We start from the raw sequence: 13,404 nt of genomic DNA, 5'->3' as shown, positions 1-13,404 counted from the left end.
TTGTTGTCAATCAAATACAAACCTCTACCAGCCCCATCTCACTAATATTTAGTATTCTAGTGATTGCTGAGACCACCCATGTGACCACCACACAATCATGAGATTCTGCCCCCCAAAGCTGCTCTATTTTTTAAATACCCCCTGCAGCCATTTTCCCTGAACCACAACCCCCCCCCCCCACAGCCATTTTCCTTAACCCCTGCTGCAGCCATTTTCTTTACCTCCCACCCTGCATCCATCCCCCTTGCAGCTATTTTCCTTACCTCCACTCTATAGCTATCCCCCCCCCCCGTCACATCAAAACTCCCCCAGTCACATATATCAGCCCCCCTCCTCTGCCCTCCTTTATACATATCAACCTCTCTCCCTCCTTATAGATTTTCATGGCAGCACCCCCCCTCCCACCCTATAGATTTGTATGACAGTCCCCCTCTCCCTCCCTATACATATGCATGACAGTCCCCCCTCTCCCTCCCTATAGATATGCAGGGTAGTCCCCCCCCCTCCCTATAGATATGCAGGGTAGTTCCCCCCCTCCCTATAGATATGCAGGGTAGTTCCCCCCCTCCCTATAGATATGCAGGGTAGTTCCCCCCCCCCTTCCTATAGATATGCAGGGCAGTTCCCCCTCCCTATAGATATGCAGGGCAGTTCTCCCCCTCCCTATAGATATGCAGGGCAGTTCCCCCCCTCCCTATAGATATGCAGGGCAGTTCCCCCCCTCCCTATAGATATGCAGGGCAGTTCCCCCCCCCTATAGATATGCAGGGCAGTTCCCCCCCCCCTCCCTATAGATATGCAGGGCAGTTCCCCCCCCCTCCCTATAGATATGCAGGGCAGTTCCCCCCCCTCCCTATAGATATGCAGGGCAGTTCCCCCCCTCCCTATAGATATGCAGGGCAGTTCCCCCCTTCACTTACCTGTAGTTGTGCCAGCGTCGCTCCTCTCCTCAGATCAGCAGATGGGAAGTGAAGACGTCCTGCTTCCTGTCTGCTGCACAGCAACAGGCAGCCTGGCGATTGGCTGTGTGTTGCTAACCACTGACCACCAATGCTTTTGATCGCTGAGCCCTCCACCCCCCCCCTCCCACGGCGACCCCCCCCCCCCAATCAATACAAATTCAATAACTGAGAAAAGCAATGATACTTAGTGTGGTGTTTTTACATAAATCACTGTTTTGGACCTATAGAATAACTGTAGAAATCATATGCTCATGGCAAGCCCAAAAAAGTTTGAAAGTCTCTATAATGACACCTATAGTGATAGCCCGAATTTTTCACTGATTAGAAATAGTCTAAGCCGGCGGTTCCCAAAGTGTGCGCCGCGGCTCCCAGGGGTGCCACGGCGCTGTCACTGGGGTGCCGCGAGCCAGACATAAAAAAAAGAGAAGACAGAAACTTACCAATCAGCGCGGCGCCCGAATTTTTCACTGATTAGAAATAGTCTAAGCCGGCGGTTCCCAAAGTGTGCGCCGCGGCTCCCAGGGGTGCCGCGGCGCTGTCACTGGGGTGCCGCGAGCCAGACATAAAAAAAAGAGAAGACAGAAACTTACCAATCAGCGCGGCGCCAGGACCCAGCAGCCTCCTCTCTCCCGCAGCAGCTGTCATTGACGTCTATATTTAGTGACAGCTGCGGGAGAGAGGAGGCTGCTGGGTCCCGGCGCCGCGCTGATTGGTAAGTTTCTGTCTTCTCTTTTTTTTTATGTCTGGCATGGGGCAGAGTGAAAAGGATGGTGGCACCGGAGGGGGACAGTGTGGCAGCGGAGGGGGACAGTGTGGAAGTGGAGGGGGACAGTGTGGAAGCGGAGGGGGACAGTGTGGCAGCAGAGGGGGACAGTGTGGAAGCGGAGGGGGACAGTGTGGCAGCGGAGGGGGACAGTGTGGAAGCGGAGGGGGACAGTGTGGAAGCAGAGGGGGACAGTGTGGCAGCGGAGGGGGACAGTGTGGAAGCGGAGGGGGGCAGTGTGGCAGCGGAGGACAGTGTGGAAGCGGAGGGGGACAGTGTGGCAGCGGAGGGGGACAGTGTGGAAGCGGAGGGGGACAGTGTGGCAGCGGAGGGGGACAGTGTGGAAGCGGAGGGGGACAGTGTGGAAGCAGAGGGGGACAGTGTGGCAGCGGAGGGGGACAGTGTGGAAGCGGAGGGGGACAGTGTGGAAGCGGAGGGTGACAGGGTGACAGCGGAGGGGGACAGTGGATGGGGACAGGTGGCAGCAGAGGGGGACAGTGTGAGAGCGGAGGGGAACAGTGTGACATCGGAGGGGGACAGTGTGACAGCGGAGGGGGACAGCGAGTAGCAGAGGGCTGCAGAGGGGGCAGCGTGCCTGGGGGTGGAGGAGGGGGACAGCGTGGCAGAGGGCAGAGGAGGGGACAGCGTGACAGAGGGCAGAGGAGGGGGACAGCGTGACAGAGGGCAGAGGAGGGGGACAGCGTGACAGAGGGCAGAGGGGACAGCGTGACAGAGGGCAGAGGGGGCAGCGTGAGAGAGGGCAGAGGAGGGGGGACAGCGTGACAGAGGGCAGAGGAGGGGACAGTGTGACACAGGGGGCAGAGTGCCTGGATGCAGAGGGGGCAGAGTGCCTGGATGCAGAGGGGGCAGAGTGCCTGGATGCAGAGGGGGCAGAGTGTCTGGATGCAAAGGGGGCAGTGTCCCTGGATGCAGAGAGGGCAGTGTCTCTGGATGAAGAGGGGCATTTTTGCATACAACTAAATAAGTATTTTTGTCGTGACCTAAATACTTATTACAATTTTTTGACCCAACTACTTCTAAAACAGGACTGCTCAGTAATTATTTTGGAGGTGTGCCTTAAAAAAATTTGGAGACTCTAAGGGTGCCGAGAACTGCAAAAGTTTGGGAACCACTGGTCTAAGCACAATGGTGCACCTAAATCACTGCTGTATACATGAAAACGGCTGGACTAGTATCTTCAGGGTGTAGTCTCAGGTGTAGAAGACCAATTGGGCCACCTTCTTTTCCACCCAGGAGAAGAAAGAGGTGAAGGTAGCAGCAGGGAACATCTGCTGTAGAAGAACAGTCCTAAAGCCTCTATAACTGGTGCCCACAGGTTCTCAGCCTGAGCTCCAAATATGAGCTGTGCTCCAAGGTTCTAAGCCCACGGGCCTCACACCCAAATATAAAGATGGGCCTCAATGAAGTGTTCCCATGGGCCAAGTAACCGACTACAAACTAGGTCTGCCTGAAGGCATTACCTGTTCTGGCAGCTTTCGTTGGCAGCATGGGGAAACCATGAAAGCTCTTTGACTTCCTCCTGCTGTTGCTAAAACCTCTTCAGGAGTGTTATCCTCTTGAGCCTGGTGTCTTCTGCTTTATTTTCTTAATTGTGTCCTCTTTTCTTCTTGATCATGTCATCCCCCCTGAAGCTCTTCTCTGTCTCACGCAGCTGTCAGACTGACCCACGTTGCTTGCAGCGGCTAAATATAAGATGTTGCGAGGGGGCAGATCGATAAAGTGGTGCGCTCCGACTGACTCACCATGGTGACCTCTGATTGGACAAAAGTGAATCCTCAGGTTAACTTGGTCCATGGCCAGATGCCAGAGGCTTACCTCTTTGTCATTGAACAGGTAAGTAGTTTTCTTCTTTCTCTTCTAGGTTCCAATTCAGAGAAGAACTTGCAATTCCTTCTACTCCTGTCTCAGATTCACTTGCTCACAGCAGGACTCCATTGTCTCCTGATGTTGGGTTCCAAACAGCTGCTCCAGTTTTTAATGTTTATTTGTGCAGGATACTAATAATGATAAAGGTCTTAAATCAGATTGTTACAATGTCTACAGAGAAATTAAAATACACCAATCTGTTACATAAAGTCAAGGCAGCTATTTGTAAGTCGAACGAATATACACAGTAATGCAGCCTATCAATTCACTTCAAACAAGTTACATCACTGAGAATACAGCATACTCTCTCACACTCATGCTACACACCTTAATAAATCTAACTTGTAACTTCGACCATGCTCTCTTATCCCACTCTTATAGTCTGCATTTGTAATCCCTACCCATGTTCTCCTCCCTCACTTTCATACTACACACTTTGCTATCTCTACCCTATGTTCTCCTTCCACAGTCTCATCATGCACACCTTTATAACTCCATTCCATGTTCTTCTCCTTCCCACTCATGATGCACACCTTCATAACTCCATTCCATGTTCTTCTCACTACCGCTCATGATACATACCTTCATAACTCCATTCCATGTTCTTCTCCTTCCCACTTATGATGCACACCTTCATAACTCCATTCCATGTTCTTCTCACTACCGCTCATGATACATACCTTTATAACTCCATTCCATGTTCTTCTTCTTCCCACTCATGATGCACACCTTCATAACTCCATTCCATGTTCTTCTCACCACCGCTCATGATGCACACCTTCATAACTCCATTCCATTTTCTTCTCCTTCCCATTCGTGATGCACACCTTCATAACTCCATTCCATGACCTTCTCCCTACCGCTCATGATACACACCTTCATAACTCCATTCCATGTTCTTCTTCTTCTTCCTGATCATGATGCACACCTTCATATCTCCATTCCATGTTCTTCTCCCTACCGCTCATATAGCACACCTTCATAACTCTATTCCATGTTCTTCTCCTTCCCGCTCTTGATGCACACCTTCATAGCTCCATTCCATGTTCTTCTCCTTCCCACTCGTGATGCACACCTTCATAACTCCATTCCATGTTCTTCTCCCTACTGCTCATGATACACACCTTCATAACTCCATTCCATGTTCTTCTTCTTCCTGATCATGATGCACACCTTAATAACTCCATTCCATGTTTTTTCCTTCCCACTCATGAAGCACACCTTTATAACTCCATTCCATGTTCTTTTTCTTCCCGATCATGATGCACACCTTCATAACTCCATTCCATGTTCTTCTCACTACTGCTCATGATACATACCTTCATAACTCCATTCCATGTTCTTCTCCTTCCCACTCATGATGCACACCTTCATAACTCCATTCCATGTTCTTCTCACTACCGCTCATGATACATACCTTCATAACTCCATCCCATGTTCTTCTCCCTACCGCTCATGAAGCACACCTTCATAACTCTATTCCATGTTCTTCTCCTTCCCGCTCTTGATGCACACCTTCATAGCTCCATTCCATGTTCTTCTCACCACCGCTCATGATGCACACCTTCATAACTCCATTCCATTTTCTTCTCCTTCCCATTCGTGATGCACACCTTCATAACTCCATTCCATGACCTTCTCCCTACCGCTCATGATACACACCTTCATAACTCCATTCCATGTTCTTCTTCTTCTTCCTGATCATGATGCACACCTTCATATCTCCATTCCATGTTCTTCTCCCTACCGCTCATATAGCACACCTTCATAACTCTATTCCATGTTCTTCTCCTTCCCGCTCTTGATGCACACCTTCATAGCTCCATTCCATGTTCTTCTCCTTCCCACTCGTGATGCACACCTTCATAACTCCATTCCATGTTCTTCTCCCTACTGCTCATGATACACACCTTCATAACTCCATTCCATGTTCTTCTTCTTCCTGATCATGATGCACACCTTAATAACTCCATTCCATGTTTTTTCCTTCCCACTCATGAAGCACACCTTTATAACTCCATTCCATGTTCTTTTTCTTCCCGATCATGATGCACACCTTCATAACTCCATTCCATGTTCTTCTCACTACTGCTCATGATACATACCTTCATAACTCCATTCCATGTTCTTCTCCTTCCCACTCATGATGCACACCTTCATAACTCCATTCCATGTTCTTCTCACTACCGCTCATGATACATACCTTCATAACTCCATCCCATGTTCTTCTCCCTACCGCTCATGAAGCACACCTTCATAACTCTATTCCATGTTCTTCTCCTTCCCGCTCTTGATGCACACCTTCATAGCTCCATTCCATGTTCTTCTTCTTCCCGCTCATGAAGCACACCTTCATAACTCCATTCCATGTTCTTCTCCTTCCCGCTCATGAAGCACACCTTCATAACTCCATTCCATGATCTTCTCACTACCGCTCATGATACATACCTTCATAACTCCATCACATGTTCTTCTCCCTACCGCTCATGAAGCACACCTTCATAACTTTATTCCATGTTCTTCTCCTTCCCGCTCTTGATGTACACCTTCATAGCTCCATTTCATGTTCTTCTCCTTCCCGCTCGTGATGCACACCTTCATAACTCCATTCCATGTTCTTCTCTTACCCACTCATGATGCAAACCTTCATAACTCCATTCCATGTTCTTCTCCCTACCGCTCATATAGCTCACCTTCATAACTCTATTCCATGTTCTTCTCCTTCCCGCTCTTGATGCACACCTTCATAGCTCCATTCCATGTTCTTCTCCTTCCCACTCGTGATGCACACCTTCATAACTCCATTCCATGTTCTTCTCCCTACCGCTCATGATACACACCTTCATAACTCCATTCCATGTTCTTCTTCTTCCTGATCATGATGCACACCTTCATATTTCCATTCCATGTTCTTCTCCCTACCGCTCATATAGCACACCTTCATAACTCTATTCCATGTTCTTCTCCTTCCCGCTCTTGATGCACACCTTCATAGCTCCATTCCATGTTCTTCTCCTTCCCGCTCGTGATGCACACCTTCATAACTCCATTCCATGTTCTTCTCCCTACCGCTCATGATACACACCTTCATAACTCCATTCCATGTTCTTCTTCTTCTTCCTGATCATGATGCACACCTTCATATCTCTATTCCATGTTTTTTTCTTCCCGCTCATGAAGCACACCTTTATAACTCCATTCCATGTTCTTCTTCTTCCCGATCATGATGCACACCTTCATAACTCCATTCCATGTTCTTCTCACTACTGCTCATGATACATACCTTCATAATCCCATTCCATGTTCTTCTCCTTCCCACTCATGATGCACACCTTCATAACTCCATTCCATGTTCTTCTCACTACCGCTCATAATACATACCTTCATAACTCCATCCCATGTTCTTCTCCCTACCGCTCATGAAGCACACCTTCATAACTCTATTCCATGTTCTTCTCCTTCCCGCTCTTGATGCACACCTTCATAGCTCCATTCCATATTCTTCTTCTTCCCGCTCATGAAGCACACCCTTATAACTCCATTCCATGTTCTTCTCCTTCCCGCTCATGAAGCACACCTTCATAACTCCATTCCATGTTCTTCTCCTTTCCACTCATGATGCACACCTTCATAACTCCATTCCATGTTCTTCTCACTACCGCTCATGATACATACCTTCATAACGCCATCCCATGTTCTTCTCCCTACCGCTCATGAAGCACACCTTCATAACTCTATTCCATGTTCTTCTCTTTCCCGTTCTTGATCTACACCTTCATAGCTCCATTCCATGTTCTTCACCTTCCCGCTCGTGATGCACACCTTCATAACTCCATTCCATGTTCTTCTCCTTCCCGCTCATGAAGCACACCTTAATAACTCCATTCCATGTTCTTCTCCTTCCCGCTCATGAAGTACACCTACATAACTCCATTCCATGTTCTTCTCCTTTCCACTCATGATGCACACCTTTATAACTCCATTCCATGTTCTTCTCACTACCGCTCATGATACATACCTTCATAACTCCATCCCATGTTCTTCTCCCTACCGCTCATGAAGCACACCTTCATAACTTTATTCCATGTTCTTCTCCTTCCCGCTCTTGATGTACACCTTCATAGCTCCATTTCATGTTCTTCTCCTTCCCGCTCGTGATGCACACCCTTATAACTCCATTCCATGTTCTTCTCTTACCCACTCATGATGCAAACCTTCATAACTCCATTCCATGTTCTTTTCACTACCGCTCATGATACATACCTTCATAACTCCATCCCATGTTCTTCTTCTTCCCGCTCATGATACACACCTTCATAACTCCATTCCATGTTCTTCTCTTTCCCACTCATGATGCAAACCTTCATAACTCCATTCCATGTTCTTCTCACTACCGCTCATGATACATACCTTCATAACTCCATTCCATGTTCTTCTTCCTACTCATGAAGCACACCTTCATAACTCCATTCCATGTTCTTCTCCCTACCGCTCATGAAGCACACCTTCATAACTCTATTCCATGGTCTTCTCCTTCCCGCTCATGATGTACACCTTCATAGCTCCATTCCAAGTTCTTCTCCTTCCCGCTCATGATGCACACCTTCATAACTCCATTCCATGTTCTTCTCCTTACTGCTCATGATGCACACCTTCATAACTCCATTTCATGTTCTCCCTATCGCTCATGATACACACCTTCATAACTACATTCCATGTTCTTCTTCTTCCCGCTCATGAAGCACACATTCATAACTCTATTCCATGTTCTTCTCCTTCCCGCTCATGATGCACACCTTTATAACTCCATTCCATGTTCTTCTTCTTCCCATACATGATGCACACCTTCATAACTCCATTCCATGTTCTTCTCCTTCCCGCTCGTAATTGTCACGAAATCTGGTGAATATTTAGTGAGTCCCGTGTAACTGCCAATAAATGATGCTCGTTCCGGGGTGCAGAGTCTAACAGTAGGTGGTATTCACCAGTGACCCTTACTGGAGGGTATGGATTTTGCAGCACCTATTACCGCAGGTCGCGGTTCCCAGAAAGAGTGGTGGCAGAATAATAGGTAGGGCCTGATGCAGAGGGAGAGCAATGGTAGAGCAGAGAAACACAGAAGGCAACAACAGGAATATGGTCAGAACGTATTGCTGAGCAGAGGTGAGTAACGGAACTGCTCAGAGAGGATATAGGCAGAGATAACAATGGAAACTCAGGACGTCATCCGTGAGTAGTAGCTATATGGAACTTACTGATCCATAGTTGGTAACTCAGAACAAAAGCAGGTAAATTACTGAAACAGCGACAGTTCAGTTAGAAACAGCAATGATGTGGAACTTAGCTGATCCAACGATGGTAACTCAAAGCAACAGCAGGTGAATTACTGGTACAGCGGCAGTTCAATTAGAAATAGTAATGATGAGGAACTTAGCTGATCCGTAGATGGTAACTCAGAGCAACAACAGGTTATTTACTGGTACAGCGGCAGTTCAGTTAGAAACAGTAATGCTGAGGAACTTAGCTGATCCATAGATGGTAACTCAGGTGAATTACTGGTACAGCGGCAGTTCAGTTAGAAACAGTAATGATGAGGAACTTAGCTGATTGGTAGATGGTAACTCAGAGCAACAGGTGTGGAGGGTTCCTAATGAGGCTGGAGTTCCAATAATGAGGCAACTAAGCCAGAGCCGAACATGAAACACAGGACATGGCTGCAGGGCTGCCAATAGGAATTCAGGGCCCCGGTACAACAAATTCATGGGGCCCCCCTTATAGTTGAGCAAGCAAAATTTTTCGTGGGTGTGATCACACAATTGGGGGTGTGGCTATGCGCCATTGGGGCATGGCTAGCACATCAAAATCACTAGGTCCTGAATTCACTGGACCGTGACATTTGTACAAGCACTCCTGACTTTCAGGACATCTAGCACCCTTGTGTAGTATAGGAAGAATGCAGTATGTACAGAAAGAGTTCAGTCTTGGCCTGCGCCCACTGAGCTCACCAAACACTCACCAAACATTGCCATTGTCCCTACTAGAATCACAACATTTCACAACTATGCTGCTCTGTCCTACCTGTTCTTCTCACTTTTACCACATGTGGCTGCTGGTTTCTTTAGTTGTGGCTTGTCCGGATCCTGGAATGTTGGAAGACCTATTTGGAAAAAAAAATGGCTACGTTTAGAAAATTACAGCCAGCCCCACCGTTAAATCAATAGCATCCATGATTAATAATTAGGCCTTCCTCCAGCCCCAACATTAAAATAGTATTCCCATTACCCCGCAAACAAGATAGCAACCATTAATTATATATACAGATCTCTTTGTATGCAGTCCCCCTCTGTGTGTGTGTGTGTGTGTGTGTGTGTGTGTGTGTACAGTTCTCTCTTTATATGCAGTCCGTGTGTGTGTGTGTGTCACACCCGTTTTTTAACCCCTCTACCTCACACACACTACATTGCCAAAAGCTCCGTGCCATCACACACACATTACTGTGCCCCTTTATCATCACCACGCTATGCCCCCTTATGATCACACTGCACCCTCCATGCTGCCTTTGCCCCTTTCTTCATCCCCCTGTGCCATGCTGCCTTTTCCCCCTCCTTTCATCATCCCCTTGTGCCATGCTGTCTTTGTCCCTCTTTTCTTTAAACCCCTGTGCCATGCTGCCTTTGTCCCCCTTTCTTTAACCCCCTGTGCCATGCTCCCTCTGTCCCCCTTTCTTTAACCCCCGTGTCATGCTGCTTGTCCCTCCTTTCTTTAACCCCTGTGCCTCTCTACGTTTCTCCTTCCTTTCTTTAACCCCCTTTGCCATGCTGCTCTTGTCCCTCTTCTCTTTAACCCCTCTGTGCCATGCTGCTCTTGTCCCTCTTCTCTTTAACCTCTCTGTGCCATGCTGCTTTTGTCCCTCTTTTCTTTAACCCCTCTGCGTCAAGCTGCACACCCCTCGTTTTTTAACCCCTGTGCAAAGCTGCCCCCCCATTTTTTAACCCCTCTGTGTAAAGCTGCCCCCCCATTTTTAACCCCTCTGTGTAAAGCTCCCCCCCCCATTTTTTAACCCCTGTGTAAAGCTGCCCACCCCCCCCATTTTTTAACCCCTCTGTGTAAAGCTGCCCCCCCCCGTTTTTAACCCCTGTGTAAAGCTGCCCCCCCGTTTTTTAACCCCTGTGTAAAGCTGCCCCCCCATTTTTTAACCCCTCTGTGTAAAGCTGCCCCCCCGTTTTTTAATCCCCCTGTGTAAAGCTGCACACCCCCTGTTTTTTAACCCCTGTGCAAAGCTGCCCCCCCTTTTTTTTATCCCCCTGTGTAAAGCTGCAGACCCCCCGTTTTTTAACCCCTGTGTAAAGCTGCCCCCCCGTTTTTTAACCCCCCTGTGTAAAGCTGCAGACCCCCCCGTTTTTTAACCCCTCTGTGCAAAGCTGCCCCCCCACCGTTTTTAACCCCTCTGTGTAAAGCTGCCCCCCCTCGTTTTTTAACCCCTCTGTGTAAAGCTGCCCCCCCTCGTTTTTTAACCCCTCTGTGTAAAGCTGCCCCCCGTTTTTTAACCCCTCTGTGTAAAGCTGCCCCCCCGTTTTTTAACCCCTCTGTGTAAAGCTGCCCCCCCCCCGTTTTTTGACCCCTCTGTGTAAAGCTGCCACCCCCATTTTTTTAACCCCTGTGTAAAGCTGCCCCCCCGTTTTTTAACCCCTCTGTGTAAAGCTGCCCCCTCCTTTCCTTCCTTCACTTACCTTTTCTTCTCTCTTCTTTCATGGTCCTCTCTGCTGCTCTGTGCTCCATTGCTCCAGACTGACTGAATGCTGGGCGTGACGTGATGACGTCACACCCGACATTCAGACAGTCTGGAGCAATGGAGCACAGAGCACAGAGAAGCAGAGAGGAGGGACGCCGGCGCCGCGATCATGTTTTGTTCTTTTTTTTTAACTACTCTGCTCCCCCCACCAACGGCCGAGCCCCTGCCCCCTCCCCCGGCGCAAAACAAAAACGAAAGAAAAAAATGTAGTTTCAATTTTTTTTTAAAAAAAAAAATCGTCGGCGCTAGGGCCCGGGCCCCCTGACATGCCCGGGCCCGGGTAATTAGTACCCGCTCCCCCCCCCTCTCGGCGGCCCTGCATGGCTGAGGAGTACAGGTACAGCGGAAGTTCCAGCAGAGGCAACGGAGAGAAACTACAGCTGAACACGGAGTGGTGATGCAAAGCAACAACAGGTAAGACAACCGGAGGAAGCCCAATCCTAATGAGAGTGAATAACTCGAAGAACAGGCATCCGATAGCAGGAAATGGGAGGCTTAAGTAGCGCTCCAAAGTGCCAGGACCAATGGGAACAGGTAGGAGGTCATAAGAGAGAGTGGTAGATGACACATGCGCAGAACAGGAGACCAAATAGAGACTGTAAAGCAAAATTGAGTTTTAGGATACCGTGGTCACCGCTTATGGGAGAGAGGTAACAATGCCGGTACCCGCCCATGGGGCCGGTGTGTGACAGTGATGCACTTATGAGGAGTGAAGTAATAGGCTGAACGAGCCTAAACTGATGGTATATGGTCTGGCAGGTACTGAACATTGGAAAGGGGTTAATTATGACAGGGCAGGATTCACAATAGGGGCACAGGGAGGGACAGAGTGCTCAGTATATATACTTTCACTGTGGGTGTGGCCGGTCTCTTGGTTCCTGCAGCGTTTGCCACCCTCCCACCCGGCTGATCGAATGTCTGTTGAAATCATCGAGTTAGTAGGAGAGCGGGCAGTCAGCCGTAAATAAGCAGATGTTACCAGTATGGCTGGGGCCATTGCTCCCTCCGAAGAATTATGACTCATGGTCCTCCGGAGTGAAGGATCCCTTGGCAGGCTTTGAGCGGGCGCCAATGTCGATTCCAGGAGGGGCGCGTCTGCCTCGTTAGCCCAAATTTAACACCAGGTCAATCGTAAAGGAGTTTACTCCTGGGACCAGTGGGATCTATCACTGTTTGGTTTTGCGTTTGACTGCTGACTGCTCTGCTCTCGCCGCCAATTAGGTCAGGGTTTAAATAAATAAATAATTTACCTTTTGCCAACTTAAAAGTTGTCGTGTGGTTATTTCTTGATTTAAAGTTACAAGTTTTACTGTTGTCAAGGATTAAGTACACTGGTTAAGACATATGACATATGCAGTTTATTAAATAACTCTATTTCATGTTCTTCTCCTTCCCGCTCGTGATGCACATCTTCATAAGTCCATTCCATGTTCTTCTCCTTCCCGCTCGTGATGTACACCTTCATAACTCCATTCTGTTCTTCTTCTTCTTCCTGATCATGATGCACACCTTCATATCTCCATTCCATGTTCTTCTCCCTACCGCTCATATAGCACACCTTCATAACTCTATTCCATGTTCTTCTCCTTCCCGCTCGTGATGCACTTATTCATAACTCCATTCCATGTTCTTCTTCTTCTTCCTGATCATGATGCACACCTTGATAACTCCATTCCATGTTTTTTCCTTCCCGCTCATGAAGCACACCTTTATAACTCCATTCCATGTTCTTCTTCTTCCCGATCATGAAGCACACCTTTATAACTCCATTCCATGTTCTTCTTCTTCCCGATCATGATGTACACCTTCATAACCCCATTCCATGTTCTTCTCCTTCCCGCTCATGATGTACACCTTCATAACTCCATTCCATGTTCTGCAGCATCACCTGTGTATTCTGTATCTTATAACCTTTCACCCTAAAGACAGTGGCAGCAGCTGTCTGTCACCCATTAAATGTTACCCCAAATGGTTCAGTCAGCATTTCAGCCAATGTTCAT

The sequence above is a fragment of the Mixophyes fleayi genome, chromosome 4 (genome assembly GCF_038048845.1).
Source record: "Mixophyes fleayi isolate aMixFle1 chromosome 4, aMixFle1.hap1, whole genome shotgun sequence".
Taxonomy (NCBI): Eukaryota; Metazoa; Chordata; class Amphibia; order Anura; family Limnodynastidae; genus Mixophyes; species Mixophyes fleayi.
The sequence above is the reverse complement of the archived record's forward strand: the minus strand, read 5'-3'. Positions refer to the sequence as shown.